The 21,943-nt window shown below is 44.2% G+C and overlaps 2 long non-coding RNA genes across 3 annotated transcripts; one reads left to right on the top strand and one right to left on the bottom strand.

Moving 5' to 3' along the window:
- Nucleotides 1–5,857, top strand: LOC309339464. 2 transcript variants are annotated; one of them, XR_014155379.1, is made up of 3 exons: nucleotides 1–84; nucleotides 883–1,015; nucleotides 5,694–5,857. It is a non-coding gene; the product is annotated as an uncharacterized lncRNA (long non-coding RNA). The 2 variants fall into 2 exon arrangements; XR_014155380.1 differs by having other exon boundaries at nucleotides 5,691–5,857.
- Nucleotides 5,858–11,646: 5,789 nt separating this feature from the next.
- LOC309339445 lies at nucleotides 11,647–18,288 on the bottom strand. Its single transcript, XR_014155358.1, has 3 exons — nucleotides 17,438–18,288; nucleotides 14,245–14,398; nucleotides 11,647–11,866 (listed from the first exon to the last, which is right to left on the bottom strand). It is a non-coding gene; the product is annotated as an uncharacterized lncRNA (long non-coding RNA).
- Nucleotides 18,289–21,943: the final 3,655 nt, after the last annotated feature.

Below are 21,943 nucleotides of genomic sequence, written 5' to 3'. Positions count from 1 at the left end.
TATTGAGGTGGGCACCAGCAGTGGACAGCAACCAGTCTCTCTCTGCCTCAAATGTGCAAGGTTGTGTAGGCAGAGAAGCAGCAGGTGAGGAGAAGAGGAGAGCTGGCAGACAAACCCGCCGTCTGTTGAAGGGTTTCTATTTTCAATGGGCTCCCTAAAGTGTCTAGGCACCAGAAGTGGGTAGAGGCAGCCAAAGACACATGGGCCAAAGCTTAATAATAATAATAATAATAATAATAATAATTTATGCCCCACCCATCTGGCTAGGTTTCCCCAGGCACTCTGGGCAGCTCCCAACAGAATATTAAAAGCACGGCAAAACATCAAACATTAAGAACTTCCCTAAACAGGGTTGCCTTCAGATGTCTTCTAAAATTCAGATAGTTTATTTCCTTGACATCTGATGGGAGGGTGTTCCATTGGACAGGCACCACTACCAAGAAGGCCCTCTGCCTGGTTCCCTGTAACCTCACTTCTCGTAGTGAGGGAACTGCCAGAAGGCCCTCGGAGCTTGACCTCCGTGTCTGGGCTGAACGATGGGGGTGGAGATGCTCCTGCAGGTATACTGGGCTGAGGCTTTCAAGGTCAGCACCAACACTTTGAATTGTGCTCTGAAATGTACTGGGAGGCAATGTAGGTCTTTCAGGACTGGTTATAACCGGGGCTTTTTTGTTTCAACTGGAAATTGCCATTATAAGAGAACAAGGGAAACATTCATGGTGAGTTCTGGCACCTCTTTTTCTAGAAAGCTAGCACCAGTTTGCAGAGACTATCAGGATTGGGCATTGTGATGAAGGCAAACCTGTTGGTTTCAACCTGGCAGAAGGAAAGCATACACTGTTAGATGCAGCAGGGCTTCAACTTTCCGTGTCTTCCCAACAGGGGGCTTAGGAGAGAGGTAGGAGATGGGGACGGATGGGGACAGAAACGGTAGACTATTGAGGCAGGAAGATGAAAGAAGAAGTGATGGCGACTGACAGGATAGGAGGAGATGAGAACAGAAAGGTACGGGCATGTAAGCAGGCACAGAAATGCTCACTCTTGAGTAGGCAGTTTGTCACTTAAAAGGGAAAGGGAAAGGGACCCCTGACCATTAGGTCCAGTCATGGCCGACTCTGGGATTGCGATGCTCATATCGCTTTATTGGCCGAGGGAGCTGGTGTACAGCTTCCAGGTCATGTGGCCAGCATGACTAAGCCGCTTCTGGCGAACCAAAGCAACACACGGAGACGCTGTTTACCTTCCCGCCAGAGCAGTACCTATTTATCTACTTGCACTTTGACATGCTTTCAAACTGCTAGGTTGGCAGGAGCAGGGACCGAGCAACGGGAGCTCACCCTGTCGCAGGGATTCGAACCGCCGACCTTCTGATCGGCAAGTCCTAGGCTCTGTGGTTTAACCCACAGTGCCACCCCTGTCCCTTAGTTTGTTACTTACCTGAAACAAAAGCCAAGAAAGGAAAATGGCATACAGAAGAAAGAAAAGTTTATTGATCTTATGTGTCTTGGACCCCAATGGTCCTCCTTCAAGGAGATTCAGAGGCCAGTAATTCAAAATTCAGGTGTGCAACCTCTTTTATTTCCAATACTATACACAGCCAATTAACCAGAAACAGAAGAGGTAGGACCTTCTGAAACTTGAATTGCTGTTCAATTAATTTCCCTGAAGAAAGGCTTGAAAAACAATGATTAGAGGAGAGTGCAGGGTCACATCCACACTGAAGCACACATGTGACCATTCTCTATATAAAGTACACATTTAGGAAATAAAATGTATGATCAAAAAAGGGGGGGAGTCATATAAGGGGCATTATGCTGGCATCAGAGTACCTGTAAATTGTTTAATATGCACACGGGAATTCTTACAATTCAGGAAATGAAAAGCAAAATGTAAAAAAAGGGCCTGAACTGTCTCTCCCTGTTTGAATGGAAATGAGAATGTTACTTTTATACGGAACTGTAAAATCAAGATATCAAGGCTGCATCCCTAACCTAGCTTACCTTAGTGTAAGCCTATTTACCTTAGTGCAAGCCTATAAACTTAGCTTTATATTCAAAGATCTGAAAGCAGTTTACATCCCAATAAAAACTCCAAATACAATATATATTATTAAATATAAATTCTGCATTCAATATGGCGGCTATTACTACTAAAATTCCACATTTTAAGCGATAACCATCCATACGTCAGTACTCCACCCACCAACCACACACTCTGAATTTAAACATGATGGGAGAAAACCTGAATTTGAATACCAGATTTTGCTAACACTACCAACTTTTGTTTGGACTTGTGACTTGATTTGAACCAGGACCTCCTGGCTCACAGCTCCCATTATTAACTGCTTTCTGTGCCAGCTCTCTCAACTGTACTTAGTTCTATTTATATTTTCTCCATCCTCAGAGACTAAAAGAGAGAGAGGGCTCCCATTTCAGCGTCCTCTGGCTTGTTGTCATCTCCAAGCACTTGCCTTCACTTTTGTAGCTGCCATTTTCTGGCTTACCATTCACCCTCTCTTTGGAACTAATTTCACTCTTGATTAGCAGGAGTCAAGCGCCAGTGATTGAGAAGGAAGACTCAAGTATCCTCTGTCAACCATGTTTATTTGCCCTTGTTTCAGTCTTTCTGTTTGATGTGAAGTGGACTTTCAGCAAGTCCCTTGGAACAGAGAGAGGGGGAAGGGTCAATGGCCTGGTAGAATAATGGCAAGAAAGGAGAACTTCTGTGTGCTCCTTTAGTATTCTCTAATGAGAGGATGGAAGGAGTGAAGCTGAAACAGCTGGCAAAGTATGTTCCCAAAGGCCATTTACTTGAAACATTTTCCGTGACCCCCAAATATTGGCCTAGTCTGGGAGCAACATGCCTTGGATGTTCCTTCTACCTCTTTGTCTAAGGATTTTGCAAACTGATTGCCTACCTATGTTTCTTTGCTGCTGTGTCATGTGCATCATAGAAACCCACTGTGCAAATTTGGCCCTGGAAAGGCCCTAGGGATGGAATTAGCTGCATGGGTAGGCAAACTAAGGCCCGGGGGCTGGATCCGGCCCAATCGCCTTCTAAATCTGGCCCACAGATGGTCCAGGAATCAGTGTGTTTTTACATGAGTAGAATGTGTCATTTTATTTAAATTGCATCTCTGGGTTATTTGTGGGGCATAGAAATTTGTTCATTCCCCCCCCCCAAAAAAATAGTCCAGCCCCCCACAAGGTCTGAGGGACTGTGGACCGCCCCCCTGATGAAAAAGTTTGTTGACCTAGGACTCTGACTGTGAGAAAGTACCTGAGACAACAAACTTGTCTCACAGAAAGAGAGGGGGGGGGGCGAGGGCAATCATATCCAGCCAAGGACACTTACTGAGAAGTTCTGTTAGTGGGAGATACATTTGCTGCTGAGTCATTATTTGGCCCTCCAGTCATGGAGCTGGACTGTTTCAGGGGTAAAATTCATTTTGTGTCTCAAAGCTTTTCTGTGTTAGCATCTTTGCTGCCAGCAATATTGAGAGATTAGCACCATGTCATCTGAGTCATCAACCACTGTTTCTCGGGCTTTTAGCATCACAGGGCCATTGACGCAGGCCTTTCCGTCTGCATTCAGCTCCTTGTTCTGTGATACCTTGTTGAATTTTATCCTGATAGTTCCTCAGGCTGCTGCTGCTGCTGCTTCTTCTTCTTCTTCTTCTTCTTCTTCTTCTTCTTCTTCTTCTTCTTCTTCTTCTTCTTCTATATTTGGCCACCCAGAGCGACTCAGAATAAGAGCAGTCTTCGTGGAATTCCCAAGGTTCCATCTCTCTCCCTTTTTACAATACAAGAGCTAACAATTTTTTTAAATGGAGCCCCTTTTCTCACTCTGCCCTTCAGTGAAAATGAAGCTCTTAAGAATTACTATTCGAAATGCAGGAGCTGAGCTAACCAGAAAATGAAAATGATTCCAAATGCACACATCTAATATGGATGTTGGCATGATCAGAATTAGTTCGGTAAAATTACTGGGCATTCTTGAACTAGGCCAAGTGTCCAAACCCAAAAGTTTTGGAGCTATATACAACATGAACCTGTATTAGAAGGAGAGGCTGAATTATTTGCGACAGTATTCTGCCTGTGTTTCTGATGAAAGGGTTTGGTATTTCACTAAGAGGAAGAATTGAGGACTCAGTCTAAAATCTCTACTCCAGATCTCATTCTTGTGGCTTCTGGAAAATATATGTTATTTCCATCCTTCTTTGCTTCCAACCAGCTTTACTAGCATGGGAGCAGTTTAAGGCTCAAATGGAGACACTGGCAACAATGGCCATTGTGGCAACCATTATGAACCAGTTTGAGAAATCCCAGTGGTTCAAGAATTTGGGGTCCCCCTCAGGCACAGCACTTTCAGTGGGGAGGCCTAGCCTAGAAGAGGTATGCCATGCAACCTAAGAATTCTTGTAAGCAGTATCTAATTGTCTTAGATTTCCTGGGCACAGTGGAAAGGATAGCAGTGGCAGGGAAGTTGACATTTCTTTGGAGCCCTGGGAAATCGCCAGTCTTTGCTTCCCTCTGGAGCCAGCCCTGAATCCAGCCCAAATCCTACAATACATTCATGCCAACCTTAGTACGGCACCGTGGGATTCAGTTCCACCACTGTGCTAACTAATATGCCCCATGGGTAAGACTTCTCTTCTTTTTCACTTTGTCAGAAAGGTATTCATATATCCTCTAACACGTCAAGGAGAAAAACTGGGATGCCGCCTTCTGGGGCCATGCTCCTGTACGAGTCACATGACCTTCAAAAGTTCATGCCCACAGGAAAAGCATTCCCCCCCAGTGTGTGATTGCAGTGTCCAAAATGGCCGCCGTGCTCTCATGTGAAAAATTGGGATGTCCCAGTTTTCCCAGGACAGTTGAGGGGTTTGTATTTGTAAACAAAGCAAAATAAATGAAAGCAAATTGCACCAGTTGAAGGCTTTACCACCTACATGGCGAGAAGAAAGATGCTTAAGCTTTCCTTGTGCTAACAGTCATTATTATAAAAGATATGCATGTTAAGCGAAAAGCAAACCTGAACCTTTGTTTTCCTGGTCAGCTTAAACAATATATCTGCCAACATCTTTTCTGTTCTGCTGACAGTTCTTATCTTATCACATTAATGCTGGCATAAATTGTCCATCAATATTCAAAATGATGGGCTCACTAGCGCATGACTGGAATTTTCATTGCAGCTGTGATTCCCCCCCCCCAAGCTCAGATGTGTATTGTATGAAGCAAGCCTTTCCCAGTCTCTTGAGAGCTACAAAAACAGTAAAGGAAAAGGCCGGTTGGGGAAGAACTGTTCACCATTGTAGATAAATGCTAAGTATTGTCAGAAGCACAGAGCAAAAGAACTTATATATGTTTATCCCAAAGTCTCGGCATGGGTATCTGTGCACAATAAGTGCATATTTGTTCCTTGTTCACAAGGCACCTATGGACTTTACATAAGGTTTAGCTTCTCTTGTCAGAAACTGCTAATGTTGAACTGAGAATTATCCATAGAGAACTTTCAACTTGAAATTAAGGTGGGATGAAATTAAGGTGGCGGGGGATCCCAAAATGGATTTCAGGGGGCGGGGTGGGCATTTTTGAAAGTTTATGGGACTGAACCAAGGGATTATGGCAGCATTCCCCCCCCTTTTTAAAAAAAGCCCCAAAAACTAACAAGCAAAAAACTTAATTTAGCAGCATTAACACTGGAGCTGCAGACAATGGATTAGAGGGGAGATGAAATGGACCAGCCCGGAAGAGCAAGGAATGTGTCCATTTGGCAGCATCGGGAACAGGAGACTATTGAGGATGGAAGAAAGGATGCAAAGTGAATTTCTGAGGAGGGGTGAGATTTGTCCCACATATGACCCTCCCCCTTCTGGGGGGTGGGGTTTCAGTTCCTGGCTGTCACACAAGTCATCCCGCCCCCTTTCAGCACTGAACATGGTGCGCATATCAGTGACACATGCTGATCGTGGGCATGTGGGCAGGTCCCTGTATTCAATTTTAGAAAGAGAAATGACAATATATTTCATATTAATGCTCCTTTGCTAAATACGTGGGACTCTAGTTTCCCAGCAGGTGAGTCGCTGTTGCTTACCAGGAGGGCTGGGCAAGTTGGTGTGCTGCAAACACACCAGCAGGAATGCCAAATTGAAGGGCATTTGCACCGTGCCTGCTTCCCGCTGTTTATTGAACATTCATCTTGATTTGTTAATGTGGACATTATATGACATTGCCAACAAGTGGTTGTTATTTTGCATGTTTGAGTGCAAGTTTACTGAACTTTTTCAGTGAAGAAAGTGACAGGATTTTTGCCTGGGCCTTCATGAAAAACCTTAAAACAGTGCTCCACGAATGCATTGTTGATAATGGGATTTCTTTTCTTTCTTTCTTTCTTTCTTTCTTTCTTTCTTTCTTTCTTTCTTTCTTTCTTTCTTTGTACAGTGGTACCTCGGATTACATATGCTTCTGGTTACATACGCTTCAGGTTACAGACTCCGCTACCCCAGAAATAGTGCTTCAGGTTAAGAACTTTGCTTCAGGATGAGAACAGAAATTGTGCTCCGGTGGTGTGGCAGCAGCAGGAGGCCCCATTAGCTAAAGTGGTGCTTCAGGTTAAGAACAGTTTCAGGTTAAGTATGGACCTCCAGAACGAATTAAGTACTTAACCCGAGGTACCACTCTATATAAATTTTATTAAATTTTCTGTTTTACAATTTAAAGTGCTGGAGATGCAAAGAGGTAGACAGAACATTCTTTCATATGGGGTGGACTTGTAAAAGGGTAAAAGAGTGTATTGGGAAATGATCCATAATGAATTGAAAAAAATGTTTAAAAGTACTTTCCCAAAACAAACCAGAGTCCTTTCTGTTGGGGATAATTCAGACTGAAATTCCCAGGTGTCAGAAAAGGTTATTTACGTATGCCACTACTGCGGCCTGTGTTTTTTTAGCCCAGAAATGGAAAACGAGCAAGGTCCTAACCAAAGAAGAGTGGCAACTTAAGTTGACAGAATATGTGCAGCTTGCAGAGTTAACATATAGAATAAGAGAACAAGAAGAACATATGTTTAGAGAAGATTGGATAACGTTTATTGAATGTATAGGAAATAACTGTGTACAGTTGAAAACACTGGCAGCATTAAGATAAATTCAACAGTGTTTTGTTGGATGCAATAATGGAATACTGAATGGTATAGTTTTTTTGTAAAATATGCAGGGATTTATGATATGTAAAATGAACCATGGAAAGAGAAGAAGGGAAGTCATTGATATCTTTCATTTAAAGCATTAACATAAAGCAAATCCCTGTTTACTGTCAGGCTGTTCCCAATTCCTTTCCTGCTTGTCCACTTGAATTTTAGTTAAAAACAGCAATAAAGGAGCAGCCAACATTTATGACGCTTGACTCTTCCAACTGGGCACCGATCCGAAAGTTTACAGGTGCATACAGAGAAGCAGGATGTTTTGTGCAAGGGTTGGGTGGGATTGCTGGAGGCATCAACAAGACGAATTTAGGTAGTTGGAAACTGTACAGCACAGTCTTGAAACATACCTTAAAAAAAAATATATATTTATACTGTCTTGGTTTGGCTGCCCCTTTGCTTTTGTCGATGGCTAATCAGCCTGTTCTGCTAATGAATGTTCATTACTTACACCAAGTAATAGGCAAAGACATCACTATGTGGCTTCACATATTTATAGCCAGGCCCAAATGCTGGCCTTGCTCTGCTCACTTTGATTCATTCAGGGAAGCTCTGTAAAGTGTGGGCATCCCAATTCAGCAGCAAAAGTGGTGGCAGAAGAATTTCACGGACCCAAGTGACAAAGCTGCCATTTTGCACTTCCTTTCCCCTCTTGTTACTTTTAAAGCATCACCTGAAACTCATTAACCAAATCATTTTATAGTGCCAAAACCTCAGTATCACATAAAAATGCATTATAAAGTATGTTAGGGTTGAGTCAGGGTGTGTGTGTGTGTGTGTGTGTGTGTGTGTTGGGAGAGAGAGAAGTCTTGCATGATTAATGCAAGATTTTTAATGACTCTCTCCAAACTCTTGATTATTCTCTGTGGCCAGAACCACAGAGCTTGGTACGTACAGAGCAGTTTCACTGCTATAGGACTAAATTAATGAAGGCCAAGTGAGATACAAAGAATGAATGGTATTTAAAAGGCAGATGCGGATCTGCATCTGGCATCAATTGGACAACTCTACTGAACATATTTGCAGCTGATCCAAAGAAGCACTACACAGCACCTTCAGCTGATGTCAGATGGGATTACACAAGAGTAAGAGCCATTCTGCACTAATGTTCTGCAAAGAAAATTATGTGAACATTGAGTCTGATTCAGAGGTACTCTTCCATTTGTGGAAAGAGTGTTTCTGTCAACACAAGGGCCTCCAGTCTAGTGGAGGACTCCACTAATGTATGTAGGGTGATGAGGACACAAGGCAATTTTTATTAATTCCCACCCCCTTCACTGCATCCTCTGGTCCACTTCCCAAGCTATTCTAGAGGGTCCGCCAAGCATCCAAAGCAGATTTTCAGGGACACGGTGAAAGGAGGAATCGGCGAGGGGGAAAATTCACCTCCCCACATCTCTTAGTGGAGTGCTCTTGCTGTGAGAGGCTTGGCTCCAGCCCAGGATAAATAATGAAAGGAGCGAGTCAAGAAGGCGCAGGCTTGTGGTTTCACAACTGGCCTTGTCGTGTGCTCAGTCTGTGTCCAATGTGAATCTTACCTAGACCTTTCCTGGTTAGAAGCCTACACCAGAGACTTGCCAAACAGCACACAGGTTCTGGGTCCATCTTGGCCACAAACACAATGGACTGAGCAGTTGTAAACTATTCTGCTTTTGCACAGAATTATAGTGTCAATTCTAAGTTCTCTCTCTCTCTCTCTCTCTCTCTCTCTCTCTCTCTCTCTCTCTCAATCTCTCTCTGTGTGTGTCTATGTCTGTGTATAACCATATCCCAGAATCGTAGCGATGGAAGGGAGCACGAAGTCATCTAGTACAACCCCCCTGCAATGCAGGGATCTTTTGCCTAATGTGGGCTTAAACCCACGCATCAAGTTTTTAGCTCTTTAGGTTGTAGGGGGGAAATGTCCTGAGCTCATAAATTAGAAGATGGCAGATTCTGCTTAGGGACAGGTGAATCTGTCGCTTTGGGTTTTTCTTCATTTCTCAGTTTCCCCCCACCTCAGTCTTAAGCTCATTTATGCACATCTCCACATCACTTTGATAGCCTTGTGAAAATTCACAAGGAGTTGAATATATGAATTATTGTACACATTTACTTGACTGCATTGCAAAATTTGGAAAAAGTGTGAATTTCAAAGGACGGTTGTGTCTCAGAGTGCACATTATATTTAGAAAGCTGCAAATTAGGTAGCAGCTTTAAATGTGAACAGAATCTCGTTTCACCCTCCCTAAGTCATCTAATTTCACCACTTAGGGGTTTTGTTACAATCAAGCAGTACGCAAAAGTTGTGAGTTCTCATCAGTGCAAGCAAGATTTCCTCTCCTTTTTATTTTTTTATGAATAAGGAATTCAAATTATCATTTTTGCTGCCTTTTCTGTTCAAAAGAATATGCAGAAGGGCCAGAATTGGAATCCTGGCAATAAAAGAAGCAATGGACATGAAAGCATGGGCTGCTAATTAAAAACCTTAAAATCATATCACAATGACTTTAAAATGAGAATGATCTCAGTCTAATCACATAATACTTTCCTTTGTCCTCTGGGTCATGCAGTCACTCAGATGCAATATTCAGGAAGCACATTTCATTAGACTAAATAAAGCTTCAATCATGTGTTAAATTTCCAAGTTGAATAGGCAGCCATCATATCATTCATCAGTCCCCACGTATTTAATGGGTGTAATTTCTTCCTCATATTTCTGTGTTTATTGTTTCATTTTTCTCTATAGGAATCCAGCCACCTTATCGAGATTGCTTGTTGTCAAGGCCAGGCTTGAGTAAATAATGCAGCTGAGGGTGGACTCACTAATATGTTTCCTCTAGATTGTCAAGGAATGGGGGGAAATTTGATTGAACTTAGCCTGACATTCAAAGTGTTTGGATGCAGGGAGACTGGATTCAAAGTGTTTGGATGCAGGGAGCAACGAGGAGAGGGAGGGCTTCCTAGCAAAACCTGCTGCTCGCTGTGAAATCTTAGCACTTTATTAGAAGCTAAACATGTAGCCTTGTCGGATCGTTATCTGTCACTAAATACTAGCTGCTGGGAATCACAAGTGGGCACTCGGATCATGCTCTCAGGCTTCTCAGATGTGTCTGGTTGGCATGATAACCACACAGTCCCTGCTGCACATGAGAATCCCTTGGATCTATCATAAATTATTATTATTGAGTTTATATACCGCCCTATACCTGGAGGTCTCAGGGCGGGTCACAGAAAATATCACAACATATATAATCAGAATAAAAACAACAACCCAATGACAACCCCTCCCCCCGAAAAGAGCCACATTTTGAAAGGGTACAGTGGTACCTCGGGTTACATACGCTTCAGGTTACAGACTCCGCTAACCCAGAAATAGTACCTCGGGTTAAGAACTTTGCTTCAGGATGAGAACAGAAATCGTGCTCTGGCAGCGTGCAGCAACGGGAGGCCCCATTAGCTAAAGTGGTGCTTCAGGATGAGAACAGTCTCAGGTTAGGAACGGATCTCCAGAGCGAATTAAGTACTTAACCTGAGGTACCACTGTACAGAATGTCAAACAGATCAACCAAAGGCCTGGTTAAAAAGAACGTTTTTGCCTGGCACCTAAAGATGTATAATGAATGTGCCAGGTGAACTTCCCTGAGGAGAGCATTCCACAGATGGGAAGCCACTACAGAGAAGGCCCGTTCTCATGTTTCTACCCTCTGAATCTCTCAAGGAGGAGGCACATGAAGAAGGGCTTAGGAAGATGATCTCAGGGTCCAGGGGGGTTCATATGGAAAGAGGCGGTCCTTAAGGTATTGTGGTCCTGAGCCATTTAAGGCTTTATAGATCAAAACCAGCATTTTGAATTGGCCCCGGAAACAAATTGGCAGCCAGCGCAGTCGGACCAGAATCAGTGTAATATGCTCAAACCATCTTGGTTTGAGCAACCTGGCCACTGAATTCTGTGCTAGCTGAAGCTTCCTTGACACAGTAATAAAAATGTGACCTCCATGCTCAGAGACAATATAGTACTTTTCACATGTGCAGAGATATGTATAAGCCATGGTCCCCAACCACATGCCCAAGCCTATGTGTAAAGAGTTTGTATGCATGATGCAGACATAGAAATGAGCACCTATGCATTGGGGATGGGTGAGATTTGCTGCTGTATTCCTGAACCCTCCAGAACCCCTTTCCTGGATTAAGCATGTGAAGGGAGCAGTGCCAAGTAAAATTCAACCTTTCAAAAATTCCTGTTCACAGTGGTTAAAGTATGATTCAAGTTTATGCAACATTCTTAAACGGGTGAGGGGACCTCACAGTACTGCTGATTCTCTCTCTCTCTCTCTCTCTCTCTCTCTCTCTCTCTCTCTCTCTTTTTGTTGTTTATATGGCTTGGGCAGGAGGAAACATATTTTTTTGAAATATATGTAGGGTGGGCCCTTCCCTGGAAAGAAAAATTCCCAGTGGTCTGACTTCAAGGCTAATAAAAAATGCTTTATTGTTTCTTTTGTTGATCCTACTAACCAGACAGCAAGCCTCTTGGGCATAGTTAGGCCAACAAATTCAAGCTTGTGTATTCAGTGTCTCATACTGCTTTGGTTAAAAATCAGGTTCCCGGTGAAGAAAAAAACAGCTCTTGGGTTCCTTGTGATTCCTCATTTGCCTTCTATCCAAGTTTGTGATGCAGACAGTTCTGCAATGGAAGTGATTCTTTAGCAGAGTCTAGATTTAGACTTTAATCCTATACACTTTTACCGGGGAATAAATAAGTCCTATTGAAAGTTTTGGAAAAAGATGAGTAGTGGGAGGACAGGATAGAGGTATGTAAAATTATACATGATGTAGACAAAGTGGAGAAAGAGAAGTTTGGAGGAGAAATCTAAATATATATAAAATTACATTTCTGTACTATCCTTCATCCATAATAACAAATAAAACAACCCCCCCCCCACCAAAAAAGCAGGAGAGGAATCTGAATGAAGCAGTGCTTTGGACACATCCATATTTCTGCAGCAGACACTGTAAAATCTGCCCTGGGTGGAGCAGACAGAGAGGTCATAAGTGTCAGAATAATTACATCTGAAAGGAAGCAGGAACAATGAGCATAGAGCAGGCATAACAACCACAGGCTTGATACTCTTTAGCATTACAGAATGCTTGGCATTTGTCAAGAAGCTGTCTCTGCGCTTCTGAAATATCACTGTGACAGCACTGATACAAGTGAAATGTGTTCATGAAACAATTGGGAAGCTCGCTTGCCTTAGATTTGCCATCTTTGCAACTAAAGTTCATATAATACATGAGTGGAATAATAATAATAATAATAATAATAATAATAATAATAATAATAATAATAATTTATTTATACTCCACCCATCTGGCTAGGTTTCCCCAGCCACTCTGGGCGGCTTCCAACTGAATATTAAAAACAATACAGCGTCAGACATTAAAACCTTCTCTAAACAGAGCCACCTTCAGTTGTCTTTTGAAAGTAAAATAGTTGTTTATTGCCTTGACATCTGCTGGGAGGGCGTTCCACAGGGCAGGCGCCACTACCAAGAAGGCCCTCTGCCGGGTTCCTTGTAACCTCACTTCTTGCAGGGAGGGAACCGCCAGAAGGCCCTCATCACTGGACCTCAGGGTCCGGGCTGGATGATGGGGGTAGAGACACTCCTTCAAGTATACAGGACTGATCACAGTGACTGCTGTGATGACAGAGACCTGTAACTCATAATGGCTGCCTCCCACATTGTTTTTGCTGCATACGCAGCACCAAAGGGACCTCAGTGGGCAGTGTGTATGGAGGTCCTGGGCAGCCCAGATGACAAGACCCAACTCTCGCCCTTGATGATGTGGTCCAAAGGAAAGCAGAGGATGACATTCGGCACCAGCTTGGCTGCAAGAGTTGCCAGAAGGAGGCATACAAGGTGCTGTCCGACTGTCTTAGGGACCCTACTCTGGATTTGTTTGCAGAGTTTAGTCCTTAGCTCTTTCTTCTCCCAAAGACGTTTTGCAAGGCATCAGGGGAGTATTCTCCCCTCTATAGCACATGCAGAAACCACCTTACTGAGTGTTGGACACACCATTAGTCTCGTCCGCTCAATCTGCCAGAGCCTGTCTTCACCTGCAGGGGAAGTCCCTAACTCAGCAAAGGTTTGAGACCCTTCAGCTATCCATATTTGGTTTAGCCGGTGAGTTGAAGTCGTTTCCCATGGTTGTGACTGCTGTCACATGCTGACAGCTTCTAGGAGCCACAGGTGAGAGCTGAGTGCAGGATGGGGACCAAAGATGGACAAACAAACCCAGAATAAGCACAATGTGTTCCCCACAAGAGGTACTACCCCTCCCCATACAACCCATAAATCCCCACCATTGATATATGATATAATATGTGGAACCTTGTAAGAAACTAATGTCCCCTCCTAAGCCAAGGAAAAATATTTTGGGCATCCTCAAGTAGAAAAAGATCCCTCAACTTTTTCTTTTTCCCAACCAGTTTTTGACTGATATTGTTGCAATTTTGTAAGTTGTATGCAACCTTTATGTGTTTTTATGAAAAGTGTGGCCTATAACTATTTAAATAAATAAGGAATGCAGGCACCCTTGAATGCCTAGAAGGCTTGAGGGTAGCCTGTTTGAAGTGGTGTCAAGGGATACCTACCATATGGGGACCGTTATTGCTCATGCTTACTCTATGGCTATGGGACGCGGGTGGCACTGTGGTCTAAACCACTGAGCCTCTTGGGCTTGCTGATTGGAAGGTCAGCGGTTCGAATCCTCGCAACGGGGTCAGCTCCCATTGCTCTGTCCCAGCTCCTGCCAACCTAGCATTTTGAAAGCATGAAGTGCAAGTAGATAAATAGGTACCTCTGCGGCGGGAAGGTAAACAGTATTTCTGTGTGCTCTGGCTTCCATCACAGTGTTCCGTTACGCCAGAAGCATTTTAGTCATGCTGGTCACATGACCCGGAAAGCTGTCTGTGGACAAACGCTGGCTCCCTCAGTCTAAAGTGAGATGAGCACCACACCCCATAGTTGCCTTTGACTGGACTTAACTGTCCTTCGCCTTTACCTTTTACCTTAGCCAGTCATCTACCTGTAAAAGATCCCTTCTTATGGGCCATTTGCCATGAATGAAGCCGACTGCGTGCCACTGTAAACCTCCTCAGGGAGAAGAGAGTAACCGCACGCAAAAGGGTAGGTTCAGGTGAGATGATCCATTTGCACTAGGAAAAAGGAAAGAAAACTCCCATTATAAAGAGGGAGGTCACATGTGCCAGTTCTTAGGTTGAACAGGTGCTATACTCACTCTGACTTTGTCTAAATAAAACAGCAACCAGTTTGGTAGTATATTTTAGACAAACAGCTTTGTTGTATCCTATTAATCAGCCCATTTTGCCCGATGCACAAAGTGGTCACCCTGTGGCGAGCAGCTAAAGGTGACTCGCACGTCTCTTTTCATAGATAACTCTTGAGGGCAGGATTGACATGGTCCATGAAAATTAGTGCAGAAACTTTCATAACGAAAGGAAGATCTAATCTTTGCAACCATGGGGACTATATTTGGTGCATGGGAAGCAAACGGGAATTTGGGAATTGCCCTTTCCGTTTCAGGGGGACATTCACCAGGTGTGGCATTACTGAACAGGGAAATAGTGAAATTTGCTAACCTAGTATCTCCAGACTGCAACAATAGCAGTTGAATAGGCATAGACCCATATGCTTAACAGGACAAATAACCAGGACTTTATATGAGCCAGCTTGCTCTGTGCAACCTATATGGGGAGCAGATGGCCTTTGTTGTGGGCCCCAACTCTGGCTCAGAGGTTTCTCCAATTAGGTGGTCTGTGGTGTGTGTTAGCTCTTTCTACATATTACTTGTTTGGGATACTTGTTTAGGATGTTGAAGTTGCAAGTACACTTCCTGAGTGCAAACCTCAGGTTATTAACATGCCCTCAGACTCCCACAGTTTCCTTGTTTGAAAACGTCTCTCCTTGTAGAAATATAATGTTTACCAGTTCTTCTTTCAGGCTCACTTTTCCTCTCCCAAGAGGATGTTGCTTATGCATCCTCTAAGAGGAAGTTAAAAGGAAAAATTAACCTGTCAGAGAGGAATAATAAAGCTTCCATCTTTTTAAAATCAGTTTCTTTTTTTGAAAGGCAGAGACTGGTGTGCTTTCCCGCCTCTTCATCAGCTCAGCAATCACTTCCATCATGACCATAGCAGCAGCAGCAGCATTCAAGGTGCCTCTTTGCCACTGAAAAGGGGGAAACAGAGACTCAAGTTGTGTCTCTGAGTGTGTGTTTAACATTCTTGCCTTGTGTTGATGTTGTTTAGTCATGTCCGACTCTTCGTGACCCCATAGACCAGAGCATACCAGGCACACCTGTCTTCCACAGCCTCCTGCAGTTTGGTCAAACTCATGTTAGTAGCTTCGAGAACACTGTCCAACCATCTCATCCTCTGTTGTCCCCTTCTTCTTGTGCCCTCAATCTTTCCCAACATCAGGGTCTTTCCCAGGGAGTCTTCTCTTCTCATGAGGTGGCCAAAGTATTGGAGCCTAAGCTTCGGGAACTTTTAATTTCGTGACTGCTGTCACCATCTGCAGTGATCATGGAGTCTTGCCTTGTAGCACATGGGTAAAAAGGTAAAGGTAAAGGGCCCCTGGACAGTTAAGTCCAGTCAGAGGTGACTATGAGGTTGCGGCACTCATCTCACTTCTCAGACTGAGGGAATCAGTGTTTATCCACAGACAGCTTTCTGGGTCATGTGGCCAGCATAACTCAACCGCTTCTGGCCATGATGGAAACCAGGGGATTCAAACTGCCAACCTTCTGATCGGCAAACCCAAGAAGCTTTGTGGTTTATATCACAGTGCCACCTGTATCCCTGGCTAGGGGACTGGCTAGGGAAAAGGAGCAAAGCAGTTAGCTTATTACATTTTTTTTAAATTAAAAAATTCCTTTGCCAAGGACATCACAGGGGCACACATGGTCTCCTCCCCCCCGTGTCGATTTTTAACACATGGTTGCCAATTTCATTTCCATCACAGTGTCTCCATGGCACTCAGTTAGATCTGAGCCAAAATGAGGGCCCTCTTACAATGGAGATGCTCACCCCTGTGTGAACGGGTCCCTCTTCTTGCCATGAGGACAGGGGAGAAACTGTGCACATACGCCCTCCTCATCTGTAGCCAATGAGCACTTTGCCAAGAGTGGGAAGAAGGCCTTACACTATTATGGGCCTGTGGAAGCAGTTTGGTGCAGGGATACCAAAGGGGGGGGGGTGCCCAAAAACTCCAGTTTGGCCAGTTCTGGTGCTTTATTAAAGAAAGGTGTAAACTTACAACACAGCCTGCAAAGACCCACTGCTGTTACAGATGCGGGGTGAACACTGCAGCAGTGAGAGGTTGTCATGACTTGTTTGCAAAGTGCTAATACGTGAAGTTGGACCATAAAGAAAGGGGGGGTGCCCAAAAACTCCAGTTTGGCCAGTTCTGGTGCTTTATTAAAGAAAGGTGTAAACTTACAACACAGCCTGCAAAGACCCACTGCTGTTACAGATGCGGGGTGAACACTGCAGCAGTGAGAGGTTGTCATGACTTGTTTGCAAAGTGCTAATACGTGAAGTTGGACCATAAAGAAAGCTGATCGCCGAAGAATTGATGCTTTTGAATTATGGTGCTGGAGGAGACTCTTGAGAGTCCCATGGACTGCAAGAAGATCAAATCTATCTATTCTGAAGGAAATCAGCCCTGAGTGCTCACTGGAAGGACAGATCCTGAAGCTGAGGCTCCAATACTTTGGCCACCTCATGAGAAGAGAAGACTCCCTGGAAAAGACTCTGATGCTGGGAAAGATTGAGGGCACAAGGAGAAGGGGATGACAGAGGATGACATGGTTGGACAGTGTTCTCGCAGCTACCAGCATGAATTTGACCAAACTGCGAGAGGCAGTGGAAGACAGAAGTGCCTGGCGTGCTCTGGTCCATGGGGTCACGAAGAGTCGGACACGACTAAATGACTAAACAACAACAACAATACGTTAAGTGTGACATACAAAAGACAGCATATGCCAGTTTGGACAGAACCTCCCATCAATCCCTCTGACCAGTGTGGGCATAGGTGGCAACTACCCAAGGTTTACAGAGAGTTCCCCTCTCTGGGCCATGAGCCCAGCGCCCTAGGGCCCACAGATAAGCACAGCACCGAAGCAAGCCAATTAGCATATACCAAAGCAAATGAATATAAAAACAGTGACAGACCTTGGGCATCCCCTGTGGTGCCCCTGACGCTCCACACCCAGTGCAACCAAGCCAGTTGCAACTCTCCTAAATCCACCTCGGGTATAAACATATGTGAGCTCATCCTTGCAGCAACTCCCATTGAGTCTTGGGGTTATCCTGACTACCAAGACGACATTTGCATGCCTTCTGGAACAGCCTCACCTTTGCTTCATATCCTTGAAAGCAGCATTTAGCCTGTAAAAGGGTAGGCAGAAAGGGAGAAGGCAATAAGCAATATACAGGCCCTGCCTCCATCATAAGGCAGGCATGTCACAAAACCTACACTACTGATGCTTGTTTTTACCCTCTGAATTCTGTGCAAATCTAAGACCATAGAGCCCCAGCAGTGGGTTGACCTCAGGCTGCTCCTACAGGCTAGTTTGCAATTCAGCACAAGCCAGCATCACAGGCTAATCGAGGATGTTACCAGAGGCCAGCCAAAAACCAAACCAAGGACTAGGTGGTCAGTGCCAACATCTACATTCCAATGTCAAGAATCGTCATCGTGTTGCTGTCTTGTTTGCTCCAAGTGTGCCCACATCCGCTGGCTCTCAAGCCAAAGTAACTGGAGGCCATTAAGTTTTATCCTGATTACCAGTCAGAAAGGGATTCCTGTAACTCTTTCTCCCCCAAACCACGGTCGCTTTTGCTGTTTTGAAAAACAAAAAGTTATTACATTAAGCCATGAAGTCCTGTAACTCGCTCAAAAACGGGGGAAATGACACATAGTTTCACCACCTAGTAACTTAGCGGTTCAGCCTCCAGCATCAGGTAACACTAAGCAAATAATAATAATAATTACAAAACATCATAGAAATATGAGCCTAATGTATAAGGTTCTCTACTCCCCACTATCATATACCCAGCCCATACTAACAGAAATATGTTTTTTAACCAAAAGGTAAACTGCTTCTGTTAGTAAGAGATTTCAGTCATCGGCAATTACAAACTTAGGTAACATAGACTCTAAAGGAGTCACTTACTTCTGAAATAGTATAACAAATTTTCAACATTCAACGTTTTTGCCCTACTGTAAATATTCTCCATCATTTTTCTGTGGCAGTCATTCCTGAATTCTACCCCCGAATGCCCTGGAATGACATGAGATCTTGGGCCAAATTGCAAAATGGGCCAAATTGCAAAATGGTGGCTAGGAGACCAACACAGCTAGCTGCTGGTGTCATTTGTAGCAGCAAAAACAACAAAAAATTAGGAGAAGACAACAAAGCTGATCCCACAGGGTGTTTCCCCCCTCCTCACCTCTTAGGTGCGTGTCAGAGCTGCCTCTAGGTCCCAGCTCACAGAGGACCAACGCCAGGCTGATGTTATGTACAAAAGTCTTTATTGAAGTTTAATTTCCATTTCAAAGCCAGAGCGTGCAGCCCTACGTCTAGACTCTAGATCGGCGAAGTCCCGTCTGAGTCTCCGCCCCTTCCACACCAGTTTAAGATCCTAGCCCTGCTCCACCTCCTGCGCTGCTCTCTTCTCCTCTGGGTCCTCCTGCCCTCTGGGGCATTGCCCTTTCTGGACTCTTCCGACGCTGAGTCGCTTAGCTCCTCCCCCTGCCTCCGGCGTGCTTTAGGACCCGGTTCCCAATCCTCACTCTCTGCTGTCCCGCGCTCCTGTACATTTGAACTTGCTTCTCGCGCCAACCCAGTGACCTTTCTCCTAACCGTTACACTACTTCTATCACTGCTTCCCTCTTCCATGACACTGGCCGGATCTGACCTCCCTTCCGTTGTCCGACTCCCCGAGGGAGGCGTGGTAGGCTCTGCCTCATCTCCTCTCCCTGGTGGGGAAAGCACTGGCCCCGATGCCTGGGACTCTTCCCCCCCACTCTGCTCTGGTGGGGAAGCTGGTCCTGATTTCCAACTACTGCTCTGGGAGTCCCTGCTGCCCCCTTGCTCCTGGGGCGTTCCCCTTGGGACCCCCCTGCCCCTGGCCACTGGCGCTCCCTTCTGTGAATCTTCCGATTCGCTGGAGAGGCTCATGGAATCCCTCGGACCACTGTCCCCTCCTACGCTCCCTTCGGATTCCTCCCCCTCGCTCTCCATCTCCCATCTTCCCTGTGCCTCAGCTCCTGAGCCCCTGACAGTGCGTTTTGGCAGTTATTTGGTGTGTTATAACAGTGGGTGGTGCTGTGGGTTAAACCACAGAGCCTAGGACTTGCCGATCAGAAGGTTGGCGGTTCAAATCCCCGCGACGGGGTGATCTGCTGTTGCTCAGTCCCTGCTCCTGCCAACCTAGCAGTCCGAAAGCACGTCAAAGTGCAAGTAGATAAATAGGTACCGCTCTGGCAGGAAGGTAAACGGTGTTTCCGTGTGCTGCTCTGGTTCGCCAGAAGTGGCTTAGTCATGCTGGCCACATGACCCGGAAGCTATACGCCAGCTCCCTCGGCCAATAAAGCAAGATGAGCGCTGCAACCCCAGAGCTGGCCACGACTGGACCTAATGGTCAGGGGTCCCTTTACCTTTACCTTTACCTTTACCTTTACCTTTAACAGCTCTTTAGGATGCTGAAGGTTGGGCAGCAGTGTCGCCTTAAAAAAGCTCAACAACCTGGATGGGTACTCAGCAAGTTCCATGACCTCTTTTCTAGAAAACAAAAGCCCTGGTTGATCCCTCTGGGGAATTTCAGTGAAATAACCTCCTTCCTACATGCATACACACACTTCTCTGCTCACAAGATGTTGAAGAATTTTGAGGAATCATTTGTGCATAGCTCTAGTCCTATCTTGGTCCTGAAAAAAATCTTATTTCATGTAAGAAGTTGGTCCATATACTTGGGCCTACATCAACAGTAAATGAGTTTATCTCGTGCAATGGTGGATTATGAAGATCAGGAATGAGGCCTTAGATCAGATATAAGGTTTCTGTGACTTTTCAGATATTGTTGGAGTACAAATCCCATCTTCCTTGACTACAGGCCATTCTAGTTGGGGCTGATAGGAGTCCAACAATTTCCTGAGGGCCACAAGTTCCCCATCTCTGCCCAGGATTATGATCCAGCCTATCCCTTCCAACAATATCTTTATCAGGCATAACATTATGTTTGAGGACTGGGAAAGGTTGTGGACCACTGGGCTGAACTTTACTGCATGTAATGCTTTAAAGGAAAATGTAATGAAAATGATATACAGATGGTACATGACCCCAGTTAAACTTGCCAAAATATACCATTTGTCTGATAATAAATGTTGGAAATGTAAAGAAAATGAAGGAACATTCTTTCACCTCTGGTGGACCTGCCCTAAAGTGAAGGTCTTCTGGGAAATGATATATAATGAGCTGAAAAAGGTATTTAAGTATACCTTCACTAAGAAACCAGAGGCCTTCCTTCTGGGTATTGTCGGCCAGAAGGTGTTAAAGAAGGATAGAACATTCTTTATGTATGCAACAACGGCAGCAAGGATACTCATCGCTAAGAACTGGAAAACTCAAGATCTACCCACACTGGAAGAATGGCAGATGCAGCTGATGGACTATATGCAACTGGCGGAGATGACTGGCAGAATTCGAGACCTGGGAGAAGAAAGGATTGAAGAAGATTGGAAGAAATTTAAGATTTATTTACAAAAATATTGTGATTTAGAGGAATGTTAATAAGGATGCTTGGTTATAAATAATTGGCCATCACTAAATTGGATCGGAAATTGACAATAAATGAGACTAAGAGAAACAAAAATTTGTTGGAGAATTGTTACACTATATTGAATTGAGTGGTTATAAATTTGCAAATAAGATGATAATTTGCTTGAAAAAATTTATTAACGATGTAAGTGGGAGCGGGAGACGTGAGGAAGTCCAAAGAAGTTATGAAATTTTGTTAAAACAAAGCAATGCTGTTTATTATCTTTGTATTTCTTTTATAAAAAACCCTAATAAATATTTTATATATAAAAAAAATCTTTATCAATATGGGAGTCTCTAGGGAGCAGCCCCCTCCCCCATTACTCAGCAACATTGGAAGTCTGTGGTGTGTTGGGAAGGTTCCCCACCAAGTTCTCATTCCCATGCTAGGACCACCATTTCTGAGAAATGGAACAAATCTGATATTGAAAGGGTCCCTTTGTTCTCAGATTTCCTACTGGTCATTGTTCCTGCCCATAAGGGGAGGTGCAAAGGATTTCAGTAGTTCCATCATTTACAAAGAGTGGACTCTATCATTGTACAACTCTAAAGGAAGACATCTTTCTTTCAGTTGGCTTTTAAATCAGGGGATAGCTTATACTCCCTTCAGTTTGAGAACACTTTGTGTGGGGCATCCAGAATGAAGGAAAACAGTGACCAAAAAAAAAAAAAAATCACATACAGAACATCTGGTCCAATACATCTCTTGCTAATAGTATAGAGTCACAAAAGCTATACACATCTGAGAGGGCTCACAGCTGTCCAAGAATCCCACTACTTTCCCAGAACTGGCATAAAAGGAGGAACAAAGTATGACTTATATAACTTGAGAGTTATAGAATGTGATTAGGCAAAC

The sequence above is a fragment of the Podarcis erhardii genome, assembly GCF_964252035.2.
Source record: "Podarcis erhardii genome assembly, chromosome: 3".
NCBI lineage: Eukaryota > Metazoa > Chordata > Lepidosauria > Squamata > Lacertidae > Podarcis > Podarcis erhardii.
The sequence above is the reverse complement of the archived record's forward strand: the minus strand, read 5'-3'. Positions and strand labels throughout refer to the sequence as shown.